The sequence below is a fragment of the Rana temporaria genome, chromosome 7 (genome assembly GCF_905171775.1).
Source record: "Rana temporaria chromosome 7, aRanTem1.1, whole genome shotgun sequence".
Classification (NCBI taxonomy): domain Eukaryota; kingdom Metazoa; phylum Chordata; class Amphibia; order Anura; family Ranidae; genus Rana; species Rana temporaria.
This window is the reverse complement of record NC_053495.1, coordinates 188,546,747-188,568,207: the sequence shown is the minus strand read 5'-3', so window position 1 is coordinate 188,568,207 and position 21,461 is coordinate 188,546,747. Positions and strand designations below refer to the sequence as shown.

At 44.4% G+C, this 21,461-nt stretch overlaps 1 protein-coding gene and 1 long non-coding RNA gene across 2 annotated transcripts in view; one reads left to right on the top strand and one right to left on the bottom strand.

Annotated features, from left to right (window-relative positions):
- Positions 1 to 21,461, top strand: part of ST6GALNAC5 (ST6 N-acetylgalactosaminide alpha-2,6-sialyltransferase 5) — a 200,774-nt gene that overhangs the window by 83,797 nt on the left and 95,516 nt on the right. The window lies entirely within an intron of this gene.
- LOC120946007 lies at positions 405 to 4,065 on the bottom strand. The gene is made up of 2 exons (XR_005750641.1): positions 3,803 to 4,065; positions 405 to 866 (listed from the first exon to the last, which is right to left on the bottom strand). It is a non-coding gene; the product is annotated as an uncharacterized LOC120946007 (long non-coding RNA).

Sequence of the window (21,461 nt, the reverse complement as noted above, 5' to 3'; positions counted from 1 at the left end):
TATACAATACTCTTTGTTCCCCCTGCCCCCTCTGCTACATCCTCCTTTTCTTTTGGACAGTGCATACCTAGTTGACCTAGGACTAGCATGTGGTCTGTTGCTTGGGGCTTCAGTTTTTGAGTGGACCTCGGCACCGTTGAAATGAGACACTCCTGGAATTAGTCTTTAAAGTGACCTAGTGTTTTGCCACTGCAGGCCCAGCAGTCCATAAAATGTGTCAGTGATCTAGGTTTAGACATGAGACTGGTGAGCTTTCCAATTGGCCCTTACAGCCCTGAAATGAGTAAATACTTCTGTTCTGACAAAAAGAAAATACCATTAAATAAAAGCACAAATAGCTTTTCCTAAGAGGGAAGGCTGCATTGTTATAGCCACCGATAAGTGAAGATCATTACAAATTCCCATCCCTTACTGGTTCTTTTTAATAAAATTAGACACTTATTTAATATTAGCAATGTGCTTAGTGTTCTTCTGGATGTTTGCTGTGTACAATGAAGTCATTATATATCATGTGGTTTGTTCAAACATATAGAATATCAATATTTTTCTGCTCAGGCAAAGATAGCAGGTGTTTGATCAATGCTCTTTTACATGTCCACATTGATCTTCACTAGAGATGAGAGGACATCCCATGATGCTCTGCATGAATTCATGTATTGCTCACTGAAATCTTTGTTCTTCATGCCATCAGTACTTGAAGTTTCGAGCTGGTTACTTTAAAGAGAGTTTCTTTGTGAAAAGAGTCATTTTGGTCTATTAGTCTAACTGGAAGTGACTGAAATCTGGCCATCTACTTGGTTGGTCTTGACGCCTGTTGCACACTGCGCGACTGGTGGCCTTCTCCGCAATGGGATCTGTATATAAGACTTTGTATATCAAAATATACAAGATAGGAATGTCAGTTAATCTGAGTGGTTATTATGGGTAACACAGATAATTATTCTCCTACAGTGGTTAAAGCAGAACTTAATTTTATCGGAAAACATTTTTATTGAGGCAGTGGTCTACATTGCATACTGTAGATGGACATTTATAATACTGAGAACGATAACACAGTATTAGAAAAACTTGAAGAGAATGTCCTGTAGCAATTAGTGACTGTAATGTAAAAAAAAAAAAAAAAAAACTGAAGCAGGTACTAGTATATCAGAATTGGAGGTTATCTGCTTTGATGGGTTCTTTTGCAAATGCAAGGGTTTCCATTATACCATCTGGTGCTAGGGTTTAAGGCAGGTGGCAAGGACTTGCCTCTCGTGTCTTTCCTCATGTTTCCCACGCAAGAAACGTTTAGTAGATGGAAAGATGGAAAAAGGATGTTATAGAATTAGGCGTCCTTGTCAATACATACGGTATTATTGGTATTTTCCTCCCGGCTTCCGGGTACTCACTCCCGCGGGACTGGGCGTTCCTGTGCAGTGCCGCAATGTCATCTGGGACTTCGCCCATATGATTGACGTGCCCGAGAAAAACTCCCACTGGCGGATAAAGTGCGTCATGACTTTCCGAAAATAGCCGAACTGCGAGTCGGGTCTATACGGCGCCTGCACAGTCAGCGCTACACGGCTCCTAGTCGGTGTGTAGGCGCCGTATAGACCCGACTCGCAGTTCGGCTATTTTCGGAAAGTCATGACGCGCCTTATCCGCCGGTGGGAGTTTTTCTCAGGCACGTCAATCATATGGGCGAAGTCCCAGATGACATTGCGGCACTGCACAGGAATGCCCAGTCCCGCGGGAGTGAGTACCCGGATGCTGGGAGGAAAATACAGATAATACCGTATGTATACCCCCCCCCCAAAAAAAAGGCATACTGTACATGTTTGAGGTATACTGAATGTAATGTTATATACTTGCTTTTTGGGTGAACCTCCGCTTTAACACAGTTAGGAGAATTCAGAAATCCCAGTTGTTGAGACCTCAATGGAAATATGTAAGTTCTGTGGAAAGGACCTAAAAAAATTACATATATTTTGCTGCAGAAAGTGTTTTCCATGAATATTGAAATGTTTTTTAGTAGGGAAGGAACAGTCATTTGAGGGAAAGATTGTAGCCATCTGAGTGTACCAGAGCTGCAAGATGCGGAATAAATGATAACCCGATAAAATCAAAAACACCTCCTTTGTTGGAGAATAGGATATAAGTAGCATTGTATCTAGGGAGTGATGCTGGTTTATTTAAATCAATTATAAATTGATTATTTACTAAAGTGGTTGGCTTGAATGAAGGCATCATTTTTGTTTGAGATTTCAGGGATTCTTTTTTGTTTATAAGTAAGGAAATAGTTTGCAAGTATCTGTGTCTACTAGCCGTCTTTGTGGCTTGGTACCATTCTTGTCCCATTCTTTTAACCACTTAAGCCCCGGACCATTTGGTTGGCCAAAGACCAGGTCACTTTTTGCGATTCGGCACTGCGTCGCTTTAACTGACAATTGCGCGGTCGTGCGACGTGGCTCCCAAACAAAATTGAAGTCCTTTTTTTTCCACAAATAGAGCTTTTTTTTGGTGGTATTTGATCACCTCTGTGGTTTTTATTTTTTGCGCTATAAACAAAAATATAGTGACAATTTTGAAAAAGCAATATTTTTTACTTTTTGCTATAATAAATATGCCCAAAAAATATATAAAAAAAAATTGTTTTCCTCAGTTTAGGCCGATACGTATTCTTCTTTTGGTAAAAAAAAATCGCAATAAGCGTTTATTGATTGGTTTACGCAAAAGTTATAGCATCTACAAAATAGGGGATTGTTTTATGGCATTTTTATAAAAAAAAAATTTACTAGTAATGCCAGCGATCAGCGATTTTTATCGTGATTGCGACATTATGGCAGACACATCGGACACTTTTGAAACCATTTTAGGACCATTGTAATTTTTACAGCGATCAGTGAAATAAAAATGCATGTAAAAATGACACTGGCAGTGAAGGGGTTAACCTTTAGCCTCCATTCACATCTAGGTGACAAAACGCCCGACGCCGGACGCTTCTGCCGCTAGAGGGGGAAATTCCCATTGCTGTCCATGGAGATGGTTCACATCTCATAGACGCCGTACGCCTGTCGCCTGAAAAAAAGTCCCGGACCCTTTTTTTCAGGCGACATTGGCGTTCGCCCATTGACAGCAAAAAAAAAGATACACTATCCGCGGCAAAATACGCCACGTACGCGGCGTTGCTTGTCGCTGAGATGTGAATGGAGCCTTAGGGGGCACTGAAGGGGTTACGTGTGTTCTAAGGAGTGAGTCTAACTGTTAGGAGGTGTGGCTAAGAGAGACACGTCACTGTTCGATGACAGGGATCAGACGATCAGTGACATGTCACTAGGAAGTACGAGGAGATGTTGTGTTTACACTGACATCTCTACGTTCTTCAGCTCCGTGGCACGATCGCGGGACATCGAGTCCGCAGGTCCTGCGGGCACGGTCATGGAGCTTGCAATGGGGTCGCAATCGCACCGCTGGTGGCGTGCGTGACCACACAGCGGCAAATTAAAGGGGACGTACCTGTACGCCCATTTGCCCAGCCATGCCATTTTGTTGACGAAAATCATGGATCTAAATCCCAGGCTAAGGTTCATGTTCCTGGCAAAAATAGGATAGTTTGGGGATTCAGATGTTTTCTCAGTGTATGCCAGACAGGCCAAAGTAAGTATAATACATTAGTTGGTCAATTCTGCCTCTGGTAGCTTTTCTTCATACAGTTGGAACACAGAAATGGAGTGTAAGTCATGGTGAAGACCATCGTCCATTGTTAAATTAGTAAAAACTCCTGTTAAAATAAAAATCCACAAGCTTTTTCTGCAGCACTCACCTTCAATCAAGCGCTGTTACCTCGCAGAAGATCTGCTCCTTCAGCAGCTTGTGCTCCTCTTCTGGGTTGTATGATTGCCAACATCATTGCCCTGCTGCCTGGTTGAATGACATATAACAATATTTAACCCGCTTCCTCTGAGCACAGGCTATCATTGAGCCATTGAGCACTGTGGAGGACTCAGGAAATTGACATTTCTCTAACTGCCTCCCAGAAGACTAGAAATCACACTTCAACAGAGTGGCATTCAGTGGCAGAGCTATGCATTCAGTCTCTTTACCAGGTTCACCCTTTTAGGCATACTTGTATTTATTTATTTTATTTAAAAATTGTTATATGGTGCAAAAAAAGATTTGGGTTCTATTGCAGGAACAACTACTTTATTTTTTGAGCTGAAATTAGGTAAATAAAAATACTGCATCCCCTTAAAGTTTAAAGGGTTTGTAAAGGATTTTTTTTTTTTATCTTAATCGCTTTCTTTACCTTAATGCAGTTCTGTTTTCATGTCCTCATTGGAGCTGCCCCCGAGCCTTTCTGAGGCTCTCCAGCGCCCCCCCCCCACCTCTGGCCACATGCGGTATTGCATACCATAGAAGTCAAGGCGGAACAAATTATCTTTGTTTCCGTTGACTTCTATGGGGAAACTCGCTTTGATATGCGAGTGCTTTGGATTACAAGCATTCCCCTGGAACGGATTATGCCCGTAATCCAAAGTTCCACTGTATACACAAAAACTGTTATATATTGTTGTATATCATTTCTTTACCATCTGCGAAGAGAGGAGGCCTGAGTCAGAGGCCACAGGCAGGAAGTGAGAGCAAGGAGTCCAGCACACAGACATCATGGATGGGTCCTTGTAGGTCTCACTGAGGGACCCAGAATGTAACAATTCTTTTTTTTAATCATGAAGGCGAATTTGAAACGTTTGTGATTTTGGAAGTGTCTAAACGGCTCTTGGAAAATTAACATTCAAAAACGAGATTGGCCAGACACGAGAGTATTTATTACAGCAAAAAGTAAAAAATATTGAATTTTTTTCAAAATTGCCACACTATTTTTGTTTATAGCGCAAAAAATTAAAAAAAGTAAAGGTGATCAAATACCACCAAAAGAAAGCTCTATTTGTGGGAAAAAAAAGGACGTCAATTTTGTTTGGGAGCCACGTCGCACGACCACTCAATTGTCAGTTAAAGCGACGCAGTGGCGAATCGCAAAAAGCGGCCCGGTCTTTAACCACCAAAATGGTCCGGGGCTTAAGCGGTTAAACTGTATATTCTTATTTTGCCAGGAAAGGATATGGAAGACCCAGGAAGTCGTCTTATTTCATAAGCTGCGCTAATACTTATTGTCCTATGAAGCCATTACTGATTCAGCGGATTCTTTATGCCGTAATAATAAGACTGAAGAGTCACAGCGGAGTAATGGTTTTATTCAATATTATATTTATATTTGCAAGAAAATCTTCTTCATACAGAGCAAGTTTCTGAGTGATAATATCCATCATAGCGCAGTTGGTGTAGAGCTCCGGGAAGATAAAAATGGCAAGTGATTCTCTGCGCTCGTGTAAGACTATTATACAACGAGCCGCACAAGATGGATTATGAGACACGTCTCCTCACGAAACTGGAGTTCATAAAATAATCCGCACTCGGCTGATGAATTGTTTTGTCATTTCTGAATTTTTCCAGCAAAACGGCTTTAAAGGCCCAGCGAAAAAAGAGCGTTCTTGTATCACTGTCTGATGTAATGATGGGCGATGGAAAAGTTTGGGCCAGATTCACAGTCGAAATACGCCTGCGTATCTACTGATACTCCGGCGTATTTTCAAATTTGCCGCGTCGTATCTTTAGTTTGAATCCTCAAACCAAGATACGACGGCTTTAGGCTTCCATCCGACAGGCGTACGGCTTCGTACGCCTTCGGATCGTAGGTGTAATACTTTGCCGCCCGATGGGTGGAGTTTGCGTCGTTTTCCACGTCGGGTATGCTAATTAGCTGTTTCACACGAAGGTACGCGCGTTTGCCGCATTCTCTTACGTCGTCGCTAGTCGGCTTTTCCCGGCGTATACTTACGGCTGCTATTTCAATGGCTTATATTAAGACTGCCCATGTTAAAGTATGGCCGTCGTTCCCGCATCAAATTTAATTTTTTTTTTTGCGTAAGTCGTCCGTGAATAGGAAAGGACGTAACGCACGTCGCCGTTCAAAAGATTACGTCGGTGCGACGTCATTTCGCGCAAAGCACGGCGGGAAATTACAAAACGGAGCATGCGCAGTACGTTTGGCGTGGGAACGCGCCTAATTTAAATGATACACGCCCCATTTGAATTAGGCGGGCTTGCGCCGGACGCATTTACGCTACGCCGCCGCAAGTTTACAGGCAAGTGCTTTGTGAATCAAGCACTTGCGCTGAAAACTTGCGGCGGTGTAACGTAAATGGGATATGTTAGACCGCCGCAAATGTACCTGAATCTGGCCCTTTGTTTTTAATCATAAGTCAACATTAAAAGTGAGGAGATGATGAAAGTGATTTCTCTCCTCTAAATTCAAATAATTTGCAGTATTAAGTTTAGGATTTTTTTTAAATACTTTCATACATAGGCCCAGATCCACAAAGAACTTACGCCGGCGTATCTATTGATACGCCGCGTAAGTTCTAAGATGCCCCGTTGTATCTTTGTTTTGTATCCACAAAACAAGATACGACTGAATGTGGGCCCGATCCGACTGACGTACGTCTTAGTACGCCGTCGGATCTTAGGTGCATATTTTCGCTGGCCGCTAGGTGGCGCTTCCGTAGATTTCCTCGTAGAGTATGCAAATTAGCTAGATACGCCGATCCTCAGACGTACGTCCGCCCGGCGCATTTTTTTAAGTCGTTTACGTAAGGCTTTTTTCGGCGTAACGTTACCCCTGGGTCCATGAGGCGTACGCAATGTTAAGTATGGACGTCGGGACAGCGTCGAATTTTCCGTCGTTTACGTCGTTTGCCTAAAACGTTCGCGAATAGGGCTTTGCATAAATGACGTTCACGTCGACTATTTGCGACGTGATTTCGAGCATGCGCACTGGTATACCCCAACGGACGGCGCATGCGCCGTTAATTTTTTTTTTAATTTACGTGGGGTCAAGATGAATTGCCATAAAACACGCCCACATCTTATCCATTTGAATTGCGCGCCCTTACGCCGACACAGTTACACTACGCCGCCAAAACTTACGGCGCAAATTCTTTCAGGATACGGAAACTACGCTCTAAGTTACGGCGGCGTAGTGTATCTTAGATACGCTACGCCTGCCTAAAGATAGGCAGATCTTTGTGGATCTGGCCCATACTGTTTTTGTACTTGTTATTGAAAAATCGATAAATAAAGCTTCTTAAAACGTAAAAAAATGTAATACTTTCATACAATTTTTGCTGCATGTACAAGTTTCACATAAAAGGGGTTATAAAGGTAAAAAAAAAAATCCCCCTAAACAGCTTCCTTTACCTTAGTGCAGTCCTCCTTCACTTACCTCATCCTTCCATTTTGCTTTTAAATGTCCTTATTTCTTCTGAGAAATCCTCACTTCCTGTTCTTCTGTCTGTAACTCCACACAGTAATGCAAGGCTTTCTCCCTGGTGTGGAGAAAGCCTCTTGAGGGGGGAGGGGGCGAGCACAAGTGTCAGGACGCTAACTATAACACACAGCTCCTTTCTCTATCTGCAAAGTAGAGTGTCCTGACTAGGGTTGCCACCTGTCCGGGATTCACCCGGACAGTTCGGGTTTGGAATCATGTGTCTGGGTTTCAGACTGCCTGAAACCTGGACGCATTATTCAGACTGGACTATGGCTTCCCAGCAGGGTTGCTGGCTGCAGTTGTCTAAGCTGAGAGTGTCTGTTACACTCTATTTCATGCTGCCCAAAGCCAGCACTAACGAACCCCCCCACAACACACACACAGACGGGAGAGGAGAGAGGGCTCGATCTGCACCTCTGACTTCTACCCTTAGTGAGTACACTAAGATAAATCAGGGTTCTCAGCGCACCCCTTATATCACAGTTCCTCTTTACACTAGAGGCCACAGTGTTTCCCCTTTACAGCTCCATACATCAGAGTTCTCAGTGTTCCCCCTTAAATCAGAGTCCCCAGAGCATCCCTTATGTCAGAGTCCCCAGAGTTCTCCCTTACATCAGAGTCTGAAGAGTCTCCCCTTACAGTGAAAGGGAATTCTGCAAGTTCAGATGTAAAAGGGGAACTCTGTGGACTTGTACCGTGTTTCCCCGAAAATACACCCTACCCCGAAAATAAGCCCTACCTGGATTATCGGGGCGGGCTGCAATATAAGCCCTACCCCGATAATAAGACCTAGTAAAAAAAAATTTAAATGATGGCTAAAGGTCTCTGTTTGCTGCGGTATATGTAAAACAAAGTATGCACCCACTGCTGCCCCGCCGGAGGTCCTCTTCTCTCCCCCCGGCTGATGTCTGCTGCTGCTTCCTCTTGTGAGCGCATCAGCCGGGGATCGCGGCTATTCTCTTCCCTCCTCCCTCCAGATGCCGTCTTCAGCGCATTGACGTCAACGGCAATCTCGGCTCTTCTTTCTCCTCCTCTCCTCCCGCTGACGTCTGCGCCCCCCTCCCTTTTCACTGCACGGAGCGGGCTGACGTCACCAAAGCCGAACTCCTCATCACCTCAGATCTCAGTGCAGAAAAAAAACAGGTACCGTACCCCATACTTTTAATGGTATACCAGTATAAAACTGAACCTCAGACCACAATATGACACAGTATCACAGTACCAAACATGATCTAAAAAACGGAGACTCCTGACTTGATAAGGGGGGGGGGGGTACCTGAGGGGAAGACAGAGGACATTTTCAGATTTTAACAGAAAATAGAGAGGGATAAATGACACAGCACAAACACTGTGTTGTTTATCATGCATTAAAGGAACAGGATTTTTATTAAAGCAACAACCAGCCAGACAGACTTGCTGTAAATGAGAGATTAGGACCAATGGTTCAAAGGAAAATGTAGTTGACTGTACCGGTATTTGAAAAAATGTTGTTTAAATGTTGTTCAATGTACATACCGTAAATAAATAAGCCCTACCCTGAAAATAAGCCCTAGTGTGTTTTTTGTGACTAAAATTAATATAAGACCCGGTCTTATTTTCGGGGAAACACGGTATGTTAAGGGAGACTCTTGGCATTAACTTCATATAATTAGAAATGTTTTTTTTAGCAAAATATACTGTATGCATTTAAAAAAATGCTTTGTGCCGCTAAAGTGTTCAGGTTTGACTTGAAGAAAAGGTGCGACCCTAGTCCTGACCCTCCTGCTCGCCCCCTCCCCCCTCAAGAGGCTTTTTCCACACCAGGGAGAAAGCCTTGCATTACTGTGTGGAGTTACAGACAGAAGAACAGAAAGTGAGGATTTCTCAGAAGAAATAAGGACATTCTTCTATCTATATCGAACTGTTGTAGCAATGAAAACAAAAATAAAACTTTTTTCATGTTGGATCTTTCGGATTCTGCGCATTCGTTTTCGTTTGTTAAAACGATTACGAAAACACCCGAAATTCGGACGAAAATGCATTCAGATGAAAACGAATGCACACGTCTAGTTTTACTGACTGCAAAGATTTGACTCAGTAGAGTGTGCCAGACCTCTGCAGAGAGACCACTGCTTCCACAAAGAGAGCAAGGCTTCTGGCTATTGGCAGGGATGTGGCTGCTTTTTAAAGAAAACAACCTTGCACACTTTTTCTTTGTATACACCGGACTGCATTTAGCTGATTTGATCAACCCATTTAATTAGGCTTCAATTATAAAAACAACAGTAAACTTAGTTTGGAAAAAGTGTTTTCTTTTTTTTTTTTGTATCATTGCTCTTTCGCTAATTGTTGATTTTGCATTTCTATATTAGAATTTTTCTATTTTCCATACTCTTGTGATCCCGGCTGTGTTGGTAAGTGATGGGGTTGTTAGGATCTTGTTTTTGAGAAACATGAAGTAGAAATAAGAAAGGCATGCACACAGGAGAGAGGCAATCATGCTGTGCTGACAGCTTGACACTAACATAAGAAGAAAATCTGAGTCACACTTGTAAGAACAACATTCCTGGCGGGGAAAACGGAAAAGTGATTCACACAGAGCTAAGGACCGATCCCGCTCCTACCCGCTCACCTATGTATGAGCACTACACCTACTCTACCAGTAGAGGGCGGCGATGGGCTGGTGGCTCTCACCTCTGACAAGCGCCTCCTAAATACCTGGACAGGTGTAGTGTACCGAGCCGCATGGATCAATACACAATGGGGTAGATTCAAGTAGGGGAGCGCACTACTACGGCGGCGCAGCGTACCGTTTTTACGCTACGCCTCCGTAAATTACTTGAGCTACGCTTCATTCACGAAGCATTTGCTCCGTAATTTGCGGGGGCGTTTCGTAAAAGTGGCCGGCGTAATTTAAATGATCCCGTAGGGGGCGTGGATCATTTAAATTAGGCGCGTTCCCGCGCCAAACGTACTGTGCATGCTCCGTCGGGAAAATTTCCCGACGTGCATTGCGGTAAATGACGTCGCAATGACGTCATTTGCTTCGACGTGAACGTAAATTTCGAAAATCGCAACGCGGGAACGACGTGTATACTTACCATTGGCTGCGCCTCCTAATAGCAGGAGCAGCCTTACGCAGAAATCGACAAACGCAAACGGCGTAAAACTCGAACGCCGGGCGCGCGTACGTTTGTGAATCGGCGTGAGTATGCAATTTGCATACTCTACGCTGACCACTACGGGAATGCCACCTAGCGGCCAGCGTAAGAATGCAACCTAAGATACGACGGCATAAGAGCCTTATGCCAGTCACATCTTAGGCTACAGTCGGCGTATCGAGCTTTCTGAATACAGAAAGTCGATACGCCGGCGCTACTTAGCAATTACGCTGCGTATCTATGGATACGCAGGCGTAATTGCTTGCTGAATCCACCCCAATGGTTGCTGTTAGAGGGCAGCCACTTTTCCACTTTCATGGCATGGTTCTGCTGTGGCCGCTTGCTTATTAAATTGCTGTCTGTGGATGTAGCACAAGTTTAACCACTTCCATACCTGGCACATTCCCCCCTTCCTGCTCAGGACAATTTACAGCTTTCAGCACTGTGTCACGCTTTGAATGAGAATTGCGCGGTCATGCAACACTGTACCCAAACAAAATTTTTATCATTTTCTTCCCACAAATAGAGCTTTCTTTTGGTGGTATGTGATCACCTCTGTGGTTTTTAGTTTTTGTGCTATAAACGAAAAAAGACCGACAATTTAAAGAAAAAAAATCTGATGGGCACTGATAGGCGACACTGATAGGCAGCACTGATAGGTGGCACTGATAGGCATCACTGATGGGCACTGATAGGTGACACTGGCTAGGCAGCATTGATAAGGAGCTACTGACAGGCATTACTGAGTGGCACTGATTGGCACTTTGATGGGGCACTGACAGGCATTACTGATAGGGCACTGATTGGCACTTTTTTGGGCAATGACAGGCATTTATTAGGGGACAGGTTGGCAGGTGTTGGGCACTGATTGGCATCTTTTAATGGGGGCTGTGCTGATAATCAATGTGCTGATTAGCAGCACAGACCCTCCCTCTGACAAGGAGAGCCACAGATCGGCTCTCCCTGTCAGAGTGAACCGAGGAAAGCCGTTTACCGGCACTTCCTGGTTCACGCAATGATCACGTGGTAAGAAGCCTCTTTCAGCTTCAGCTGCAGTCTGTACTTCTCTAGGCCAAGGGTCTCCAAACTATGGCCCTCCAGCTGTTCAGGAACTACAATTCCCATCATGCCTAGTAATGTCTGTGAATGGCAGATTTTTACAATGCCTCATGGGAAGTGTAGTTCTGCAACAGCTGGAGGGCCGTAGTTTGGAGATCCCTGCATCTAGGCAATCAAGCAGATCATGGCTGGTAGAAGGGGCTGACACTAGTAGCTTTCTGAAAAAACATTGCATTCTTCCTCAGTCTTCCACTCAAGAGCCCCCCTTCCCTGGTGCAAGCAGTGGGGTGGCTCTTGGGAAGAGTTGTGCAAATATTAGAGTGCCTTGATTTGCAGAAATCACTCTGAAGGAGGCATGTAGGTAGGCTGAAATCAGCTGGCTGCAAGGGGAATGTATCATGTTAGTGAGCCAGCTAGTCGGCCCAGGTTAGGGAAGGGTTAATTCTATCTCTGATGGCTTCCGGGCTTTTTTGCAGGGCTTTGCCCTCTTCCCTGTGTCATATAAAAAGGGGGAAGGCTCTGCCCAGTCCAATCCTGCCACATGGGAAGCAGCAAAAGGCATACAGAGGAAGATTTTTATTATACAGGATTTCAAGAGGTATGAATACTTTTTCAAGGCACTGTAGCAGTTTATATTTACTAAAATATTTGCATTTCCATGTTCTGTGGGAGACCAGATATAGTGAATGCGGGGTCCTGGGTTAAAGTGGTTATAAACCCACTTTTTTAACTTTTACCTACAGGTAAGCCTATAATAAGGCTTACCTGTAGGTAAGGTGAATATCTCCTAAACCTGCACAGTTTAGGAGATATTCCCCTCGCAATGCGCCGCTGATTGCAGTGGTGCATGCGCAGGGGGGATCTACGGCAAAAGGACCGGCCGCCGCCGGACCTTGCCGAATTTAAATCTCCTGCGCGCATGTGTGGGAGTGACGTTATCGCCGCTCCAGCCAATCACAGCGCTGGAGCGGCGATACCCGGAAGACACGCCGGAGCAAGATGACATCTCGCTCGGCGTGGACCAGGTAAGTTCTACACACCTCGTTCTGAGGTAAGTATTTCATAATGAGCTAATATGCGGTGCATATTAGCTCATTATGACTTTTGCCTTGCAGGAGTAAAAATAAATAAAAAAATTGATGTGGGTTTACAACCGCTTTAAGTAACACTTTAAAAACACACTAACATAAAAAAATATATATATTAAGATCAATCTATCAATCTCTAAAATGACAGGTGCTCTTTAATGAAAAAAAAAGATTGCACGCCTAATTGTTTATAACCCTCGTCAAGATGTGAGATATTCCTCTAATTAAAACAAAGTTCATCTACCCAACTTTGTTTTGTGCCGCTCACTGTTAATCTATGTAATTATGATCTTGCATCTAAAAGCTAGCAATTATCTGATATTCAGCCAGAGATACAACATAATTGGCTTTCAGTTGCGCTTATATCTTCAAATGTCAAAAAAAAAGGAGAACACAAGACCTAATTTGAAACCTGTCTCTGAATTATTATCAAAAGTAAAAGTGTTGTAGAAAAACATCTAAATATCTGTGTGAGCCATAGAGTGCTTTGAAGGTGTTTCTGTGAATGGAGTGACTCCAAACACTGAGAATACCGTGATTGTCACCGATCGTCAATGCTGCCCAACTCACAGCAATTACAAAGCCATTTGAAGTTCGTCTTCCACCGGTTTCCGTTATCTCAAACTTTTGAATGGCATGAACTTCCCGGAATATATATTTTTTTAATCTTTGATGATAGAAAATTGGTTGTGGATCATTCTCCAGCAGTATAGATATAATGATCATCTAATGCTAGTGGTTAGTGTATTATATTTTAATGACCAACAGAAAACTATCTGTAGATAGTACTGGCAGAGCTACTTAGATCTCCGAATATAAATTATTAATGATTCTGTCCCAGCTGCTAAAACTGAAAAAGACAACTCATATGTAAATCTCCTAAAATTGTGTTCCCGAACCTCCTGTTTTCTGGGTATTCTTGTTGGTAAGTGGGGGGCACTCACTAAGACAGTCTATGCACATTCAAGTGTTTGCATATTCTTACTGGCCTCTGTAGCTGCAGCATCTGTGAAGTCATTCATTCTCAGACTTTGAAACAGAAGCAATAAAGTGGGTTAAGTTGTTCTCTCAGCAGCTCAGATCATCCCGATAACCTCTTCCAGCAGTGACTCAAAAGCTCAGCTTTCTCTGCCCTCCATCCAGCACAGGCCACCCTGCCCCTGCCCTCCTATCCCCAGCAGTAACTCAGCAGCTCAGATCACCCCACTGCCCCTCCCTGCAGTGATTCATCAGCTTAGCTTCCACTTTTCAGTAGTGGCTCAGCAGGTCAGGTCACCCTACCTCCCCTCCCAGAAGTAACTAAGCAATTCAAAGCTCCCCCTGCTCCCTTCTTCCAGTAGTGACTCAGCAGCTCAGATTACCCTGCTTCCCCTCCCTACAGTGATTCAGCAGCTCAGCTCCCCCTTTCCAGCAGAGACTCAGCAGCTCAGATCACCCCACTGCCCCTCCCTGCAGTGATTCATCAGCTTAGCTCCCCCTTTCCAGTAGTGACTCAGCAGCTCAGGTCACCCTACCTCCCCTCCCAGAAGTGACTAAGCAATTCAAAGCTCCCCCTGCTCCCTTCTTCCAGTAGTGACTCAGCAGCTCAGATTACCCTGCTTCCCCTCCCTACAGTGATTCAGCAGCTCAGCTCCCCCTTTCCAGCAGCGACTCAGCAGCTCAGATCACCCTGCTCCCCCTCTCCCAGAAGTGGCTAAGCAATTTAAATCTCCCCCTGCTCCCTTCTTCCAGCAGTAACTCAGCACCTCAGATTGCTGTGCTCCAGTGGCAGCTGGTGCTCCAAATTTTTAGGGGTAAGCAAACAAACTGAAAAATTCTGAAAAAACCCTATCAAACGCAGCCACTGTGCCATCAAATGCTCCCACTGTGCCCCCCCCTCCCGCCGTCTGCCCGGCACTTGTCTCGATGGGGCATCGGGTGATGGCGGCAAGCCGTGTCCTCCATGCTCCTCCAAATCCTTAATGTCTTCTCCCGTCCTCCTCTACCCCTATCCTCTCCTATGATTGGACGCCTGATAGGCGTCCAATCACAGCGCCTGTTGCTTCAGCCAATCAGGTGACAGGTAACAGACCCGAGCACCTGATTAGCGGAGAGGCGGTTCAGTGTTAGGAAAGCGAATATTCATTCGCTTTTTTAATACAGCTGGATGAACAGCGAGCGCCAAGCATGCGCCAAGAATGCGCTCACTGTTTACCTTTTTTAATGCCTATTAGAGCCATAGCCTTCAAAAACACCCCCGCTGCTGTAATTCAGGCGCCCGAAAGGGGGCCAGATGCCTGAATAGGGGGTGTCAGCGGCGGTCATGGATAGATTCATGCTATGCAAGAATCTATCTATTGGTGATAGAGGGGGTGGCAGGAGAGAGGAGGCGGCACCTGTGCGCCCTTAATGGACGCACCGCCACTGTCAGTGTGCTCCCTTCTTCCAGCAGTGACTCAGCAGATCAGTTTCTGCTGCCCTTATTTCCTGCAACAGTGACTCGGATCCCCTTGCCCCCATCCCCTCCTGCCAACAGTGCCACTTGAATACAATAACTGTGGTTCCTCTGGTCAGCTTGTACGTCACTATAAGACGCATGAATCATTAGGAGAAACCACAGCTTGCAGTGGGGTAACAGGTATTCGACCCACCCAAAGTTCAAATACCTTCAACGGGCAAGGAGCACCGAAGCATTGGAATTTGAACACATGGACCACTGGAAAGGTAGGCACACTGTATATTGCCTCCTCTTTTACAGGCATGGCCTTGCACATAATTGACAATAAAGACCCAATGGAGAAGCGTGGCACAAGAAAGGATTGAAAACAATCTTTGTTAATGTGTAATGGGGACTTTAGTGGTTGGGTTGAGATCTACGTTAAAGCTCCCACAGACTCATATCCCTGCAGTCCAGTATTGGTCTTCCATGAAGCTCAAGTGTATTTCAATCCTTTTCCTTTCAGCTCAGGGCATCAGGGACCTACCCCCCCTCCCCCAGGGGGTGCATCATCAGGCCTGGACGCCGAGTGTATGACTCAAGAGCGCGCCCACAAAGTAACCCCCTCGGGAGAGAGCTTCCTAGAGGGGTTTACCTAATGTTCCCCCTTCTAGTACACATCCTCCCCCCACTTCAAATTTCCTCTCCCAGCACAAATGTCTCCTAAATCCCCACTCTAAGCACTAAAATTAGGACACTTACCTGTCCTGGGCGCCCGCGATGTCGGCACCCGAAGCCGATCAATCCCTCGGCTCCGGGGTCGAGGCGCCGCCATCTTAGGTAAGGGAATCAGGAAGTGAAGCCTTGCGGTTTCCCTACTGCACATGCGCAAAATAAGTGACGTAGATACCCGCCGGGGGCTCGGGTATCTATGCTCGGAAGTGGGAGCAGAATACCTTTATTACACAGGTATCTGCTCCCCCCCCCCCCCGAAAGGTATCAAATGTGACTCCGGAGGGTTCCGAAAAGCGGAAGTTCCATTTTTGGGTGGACCTTGGAGTACTGGAGTGTTTCTACTTGAAATCCTAATTCATGTATTACAGGATATACTGAGACATTTCATTGTCCATTATGTGATAACCCTGTTTTAAAGCCTTTTGATTATCAGGTGTAAATATCTTTCGTCAGAGACAGTCCGTCTGTCTAAAATTGTGGATTGAAGGCTAATTGAATCTATTATGTGTGTTTGAAGATGTATGTGTTTACGCTAAAAGACTTTGTATTGTTCTAAAGGTCAGAAGTCTCCTGTCAGGAGTATTGAATTAGCATGTTATTATCTAAAGGAATGTGACCTCTCAGAGGTAGTAATTAAGTCCTGTTAAATAGACGGGGCTATTGTGCTATTGCCCCCCTGGGGCTTCTGTCTCAATACATATAACAGTCTTTCTATCCAAGCTATTGGACCAATCCCTGTTGACTATTCCAAGTCCTCATTTGCATGATTAAGGAGGACCTGAGTGAGGACTGCATATACTTTACAATTGACCAATAGGAAAGCGGTTGTTGGGGGTGGGATGTTACAAATTCTGTATAAAAGTGTGCTGTGTACTTGATAATAAAGAGTCCTGTTTGAACTTACATACAGCCTGCCTGGTGTTTTGTTCTTATGGATCCCGAACGGCACATAGCTGTAGTTCGGATCCCGGAGCCTTGGATGACCGAACCATCAGACGTTGCAATCTGCAAGCTGACTCAATAGTAGCAGAGGAGTGTCGGGAGAGCAGAACCGAGCGAGCAAAGGGTCTCGTCACACTCCGCTTTAAGGCTTGATTCACACCTATGCAGGTTGCAGTTTGCATATTGCAGGCGCATTTTGCGTTTTTCAATACACACTTTTGATCCATTGAAGTCTATAGAGCCCAAAACCACCTGGTGTGAACCAGGCCTTAAAATGCAGTCCATGATTGTATATCTGCTTACCCCATGCCAACTTCCAATCTTGCTAACAGAAGCAAGGCAGCTCTTGGAATTAATCACGGGATTGGATGTCTGCTGCCAGATTTATCTTTAACTGCTTTATCTGCTTATCCTTAATGGGTCAGAGCAGTGTTCACTATGGACCAATTAATTAGATATCATTTGTCATTATTTTTCATAGGTAAGTGACACATATATTGTAATGGGATCGATAAAGGATTTTCTTTCGGTGGCATCTCTTTCAATTTGTATTTAATTTTTTATATATTTTAAGGGCAGAAAAACTGCTGACATTATTTTACAGACAATGACCAGATTTACTGGCAATCATGTACCATGGCAACAGTTGAGAGAACGTTACGTGACCCGCAGTTGGTAACTTTCTCAAGGTTAAACCTTATTTTCTAAACAATTATCGTTGCTCAATGCGGCAACATCTCCTGTGCTATAAAACACATATGGGTTACTTTTTTTTCTTTTGAATTTTTGTTGTTTAGGAGCATAAATGAAAGTTTTTTTTTTTTTGTTTGTTTGTTTGTTTGTTTTTTTGCTGTATTGACCACATCCCTTTGTCATAAATATATTGAGTGGGACTTTTAAAGCTCAAAAAGTTTTTTTTTTAATCTATAGATTTTATTTCAATTCCATAAAAAATTAGTATGCAAATAGTACAAAACTATGGAAGAGCCCTGGGGCCATCATAAAAAAAAAATACAAAATTCTGAGTTTCAAAGTCAGAATTTTGAGATTAAAAAGACAGAATTCTGTGTTTCAAAGTCAAAATTCTGAGATTAAATGTCAGAATTCTGAGATTAAATGTCAGAATTCTCAGTTTCAAAGTCAGAATTCTGAGTTTCAAAGTCAGAATTCTGAGATTAAATGTCAGAATTATGAGATTGAAAGTCAGAATTCTGAGTTTCAAAGTCAGAATTATGAGATTTAAAGTCAGAATTATGAGATTTAATCTCAGAATTCTGTCTTTTTAATCTCAGAATTCTGACTTTGAAACTCAGAATTTAGTATTTTTTTTTTTTTTTATGATGGCCCCAGGGCTCTTCCATACAAAACATTTTCACATAACAAGATACAAAAAATAATCATCAATCAATTTGTTGTTTAGGGGAGAATTAGAATCCCTGTCAGGCTTTTTATTGGTGTCTGTGCCCCTACTGGTGAGATGTGTTTGTTATTTGTGGATATTGAGCAATACATCTAACCACTTGAGCTCCGGTAAAATTAGGTGCCTCGGCTTAACTTTGGGTCGGCTTATACTCGAGTATATACGGTATATTTCCAGTGGTTAAGGACATGAAACAAAAAACACAAGTACCATAGTATTCTCTGTTTTTACATTTATTAAAAAAGCCCCCCTAAAAAAATACACTAAAATAAAATAACAATAAAAACAGTATGTATCAAATCACCAGCTTTTTTGACATGCTGTCCCTGGTTTTACTGAGGCTGGCAACCCTGATGGGGCCCCCTAGTGGCATGGTGCCCTCGAGCAGTGCCCGAGAGCTCGAATGGTCAGTCCGCCCCTGGAGGTAGGGAACTCAGTCTATCTGGTGAAGTAGGCGGACTTGTGGAGTCCCTGGGTCCTGCGGTGCTGATTACAGCGACAAGCAGTAAGATTTATGAAGGACACAGTGGTATTATCTTGGAGGACCATGAATGGAACTGTTGGACACAATGGCTTAGGAAGACACAGAACCAAATAAGAGACACTACAGGGTCCCTACATTGGCTTTATACAACATGGGAAGGACTGAGAGAGCTAAGACATGGCCTAGCATAATAGATCATTTTACCAGGAATCCATGGCCAATATATGTGCTAGAAACATATTTTTTTCCTCCTTGAGTAGAGTTCCTGCGCAATTCATAATCCCAGAGGGCCTCTTTAAGAGCTGACAGGATGTGGCACAGTCACCGTCTGCATCTAAGTGGGAATTTAACAGTTCCAATTCCAGGTCCTCATTTTCCTGTCTGAAGCAATTTGCGCCATGCCCGTTGTGCGGCATCACAGGGGACGTGTACTGATGGGCAGGGCAGGACAAGGTCATCTCTCTCGGCAAGGATCACGCTCGGCAGAAAATGTTTTCCGAGAAGCAAAATGTTTCAAAATAGAATTTAGATGATGTAACTTGCCAACTCTGATAGATAATATAATCATTACCGCTCCAGTGTTACAACCATCAAACGCTTTATCATTTCAGGGGAGGTTGCCGTTTAGATCAACCAAGATTTCGTCTGGATTTATCAAAACAGAGATGTTTTCTCAGACTTTGGGGAAGAAAGGAAAATACACATTAAAGCATGGTTAAGATAGATGTGTAATGGGCTTGTAATTACTGTTTATTTGCACTCCAAGGATTTAACTCCAAGCAATAAATAAAAACAACCAGCGGCTTCTCGTCTCAAGGAAACGCTGCAATTATGCTAAAGTAAGAAAGTCTAATAAATTTGCATTTACACCAAGTTTTATGTAATCTGCAGCAGCTAGAGATAGATTTAATTTTGGATAGAGTAAGGGATAGGGTTGTCCCGATACCACTTTTTTAGGACTGAGTACAAGTACCGATACTTTTTTTTATGTACTCGCCGATACCGATTACCGATACTTTTTTTTAAATGTGTCCCCAAATGCAGCCATGTCCCCCCACATATGCAGCCATGTCCCCCACATATGCAGCCATGTCCCCCACATATGCAGCCATGTCCCCAAACATATGCAGCCATGTCCCCAAACATATTGCAGCCATGTCCCCCCACATATGCAGCCATGTCCCCCACATATGCAGCCATGTCCCCCACATATGCAGCCATGTCCCCCACATATGCAGCCATGTCCCCCACATATGCAGCCATGTCCCCAAACATATGCAGCCATGTCCCCAAACATATCCAGCCATGTCCCCAAACATATTGCAGCCATGTCCCCAAACATATGCAGCCATGTCCCCAAACATATGCAGCCATGTCCCCACACATATGCAGCCATGTCCCCAAACATATCCAGCCATGTCCCCAAACATATCCAGCCATGTCCCCAAACATATTGCAGCCATGTCCCCAAACATATTGCAGCCATGTCCCCAAACATATTGCAGCCACATCCCCAAACATATTGCAGCCATGTCCCCCATATACGCAGCCATGTCCCCAAACATATTGCAGCCATGTCCCCCACATATCCAGCCATGTCCCCCCACATGCAGCCATGTCCCCCATACCTAAATGATGCCACCGCCGCGTTAATCACCGCGCGGGGAACATTACAGTCAGCTTTCGTTTGAATAAGCTGTTTTCCCTGCCGCGCTGTGTATAGAGACACTCCCCCTTGCTCGCGATTGGACAGATGTGTCCAATCCCGAGCAAGGGGGAGTGTCTATGCGCGGCGGGGAAAACAGCTATTCAAACGAAAGCTGACTCTAATGTTCACCGCGCGGTGATTAACGCGGCAGCGGCGGCGGCTTTGCGATATAGGACGGCGGTGGCAGCGCGGGGGGGAGTATTCTATTTAGGCATCGGGGGTATTTGCGGGAGTACAAGTACTCCCGCAAATACTCGGTATCGGTCCCGATACCGATATTGATATCGGTATCGGGACAACCCTAGTAAGGGAGGGTTATAGCCCCTGTCAGTTTATTTTTTACCATCCCTGTCCCATTGCAAAGATTCCCCTTTACTTCCTGCCCCATAGCCAAACAGGAAGTGAGAGGAAATCTATGCAAATTAAGGGAATTCATTGCCCCCCCAAGCCCTAAGAACTAGTGTCCCACTCGAAAATTTTAGGGTGCGTCTTAAACAGAAGGGGGGCATGGCCTTGACAGGAAGGGGTGGCTCATATTTAAATTAGGGGGTGCACGAGTTTAGTCAGGCCTAGGGCAGCACAAAACCTAAATACACTACTGGATGGGACGTTGGCGCACCATTAGGTAGATTCAGAAAGAGTTAGGCCGGCTTATCAGTAGATAAGCCGACCTAACTCAGAATCTAAGCCGACCTATGTTTAAGCGTATGCTCAAACAGAGATACGCTTAAACATATCTAAGATACGATGGCTTGCGCTGTCCTATCTTAGATTGCAATATTTTGGATGGCCGCTAGGTGGCGCTTCCATTGCGGTCGGTGTAGAATATGTAAATGAGGGGATACGCCGATTCACGAACGTACGCCAGGCCGACGCAGTACTTTTACGCCTTTTACGTAAGAGATAGGCCGCGTAAAGTTAGAGCTAGGCTTTAGTGGAATAGTAATGTCAAGTATGGCCGCCATTCCCGCCGCGAAATTTGAAATTTTTACGTCGTTTGCGTAAGTCGTCCGCGAATCGGGATTTACGTCGTTTACGTCCACGTCGAAATCAATAGGCCCGTACGGCGTACTTAGCCGCAATGCGCACTGGGAAATGTAGGCGCC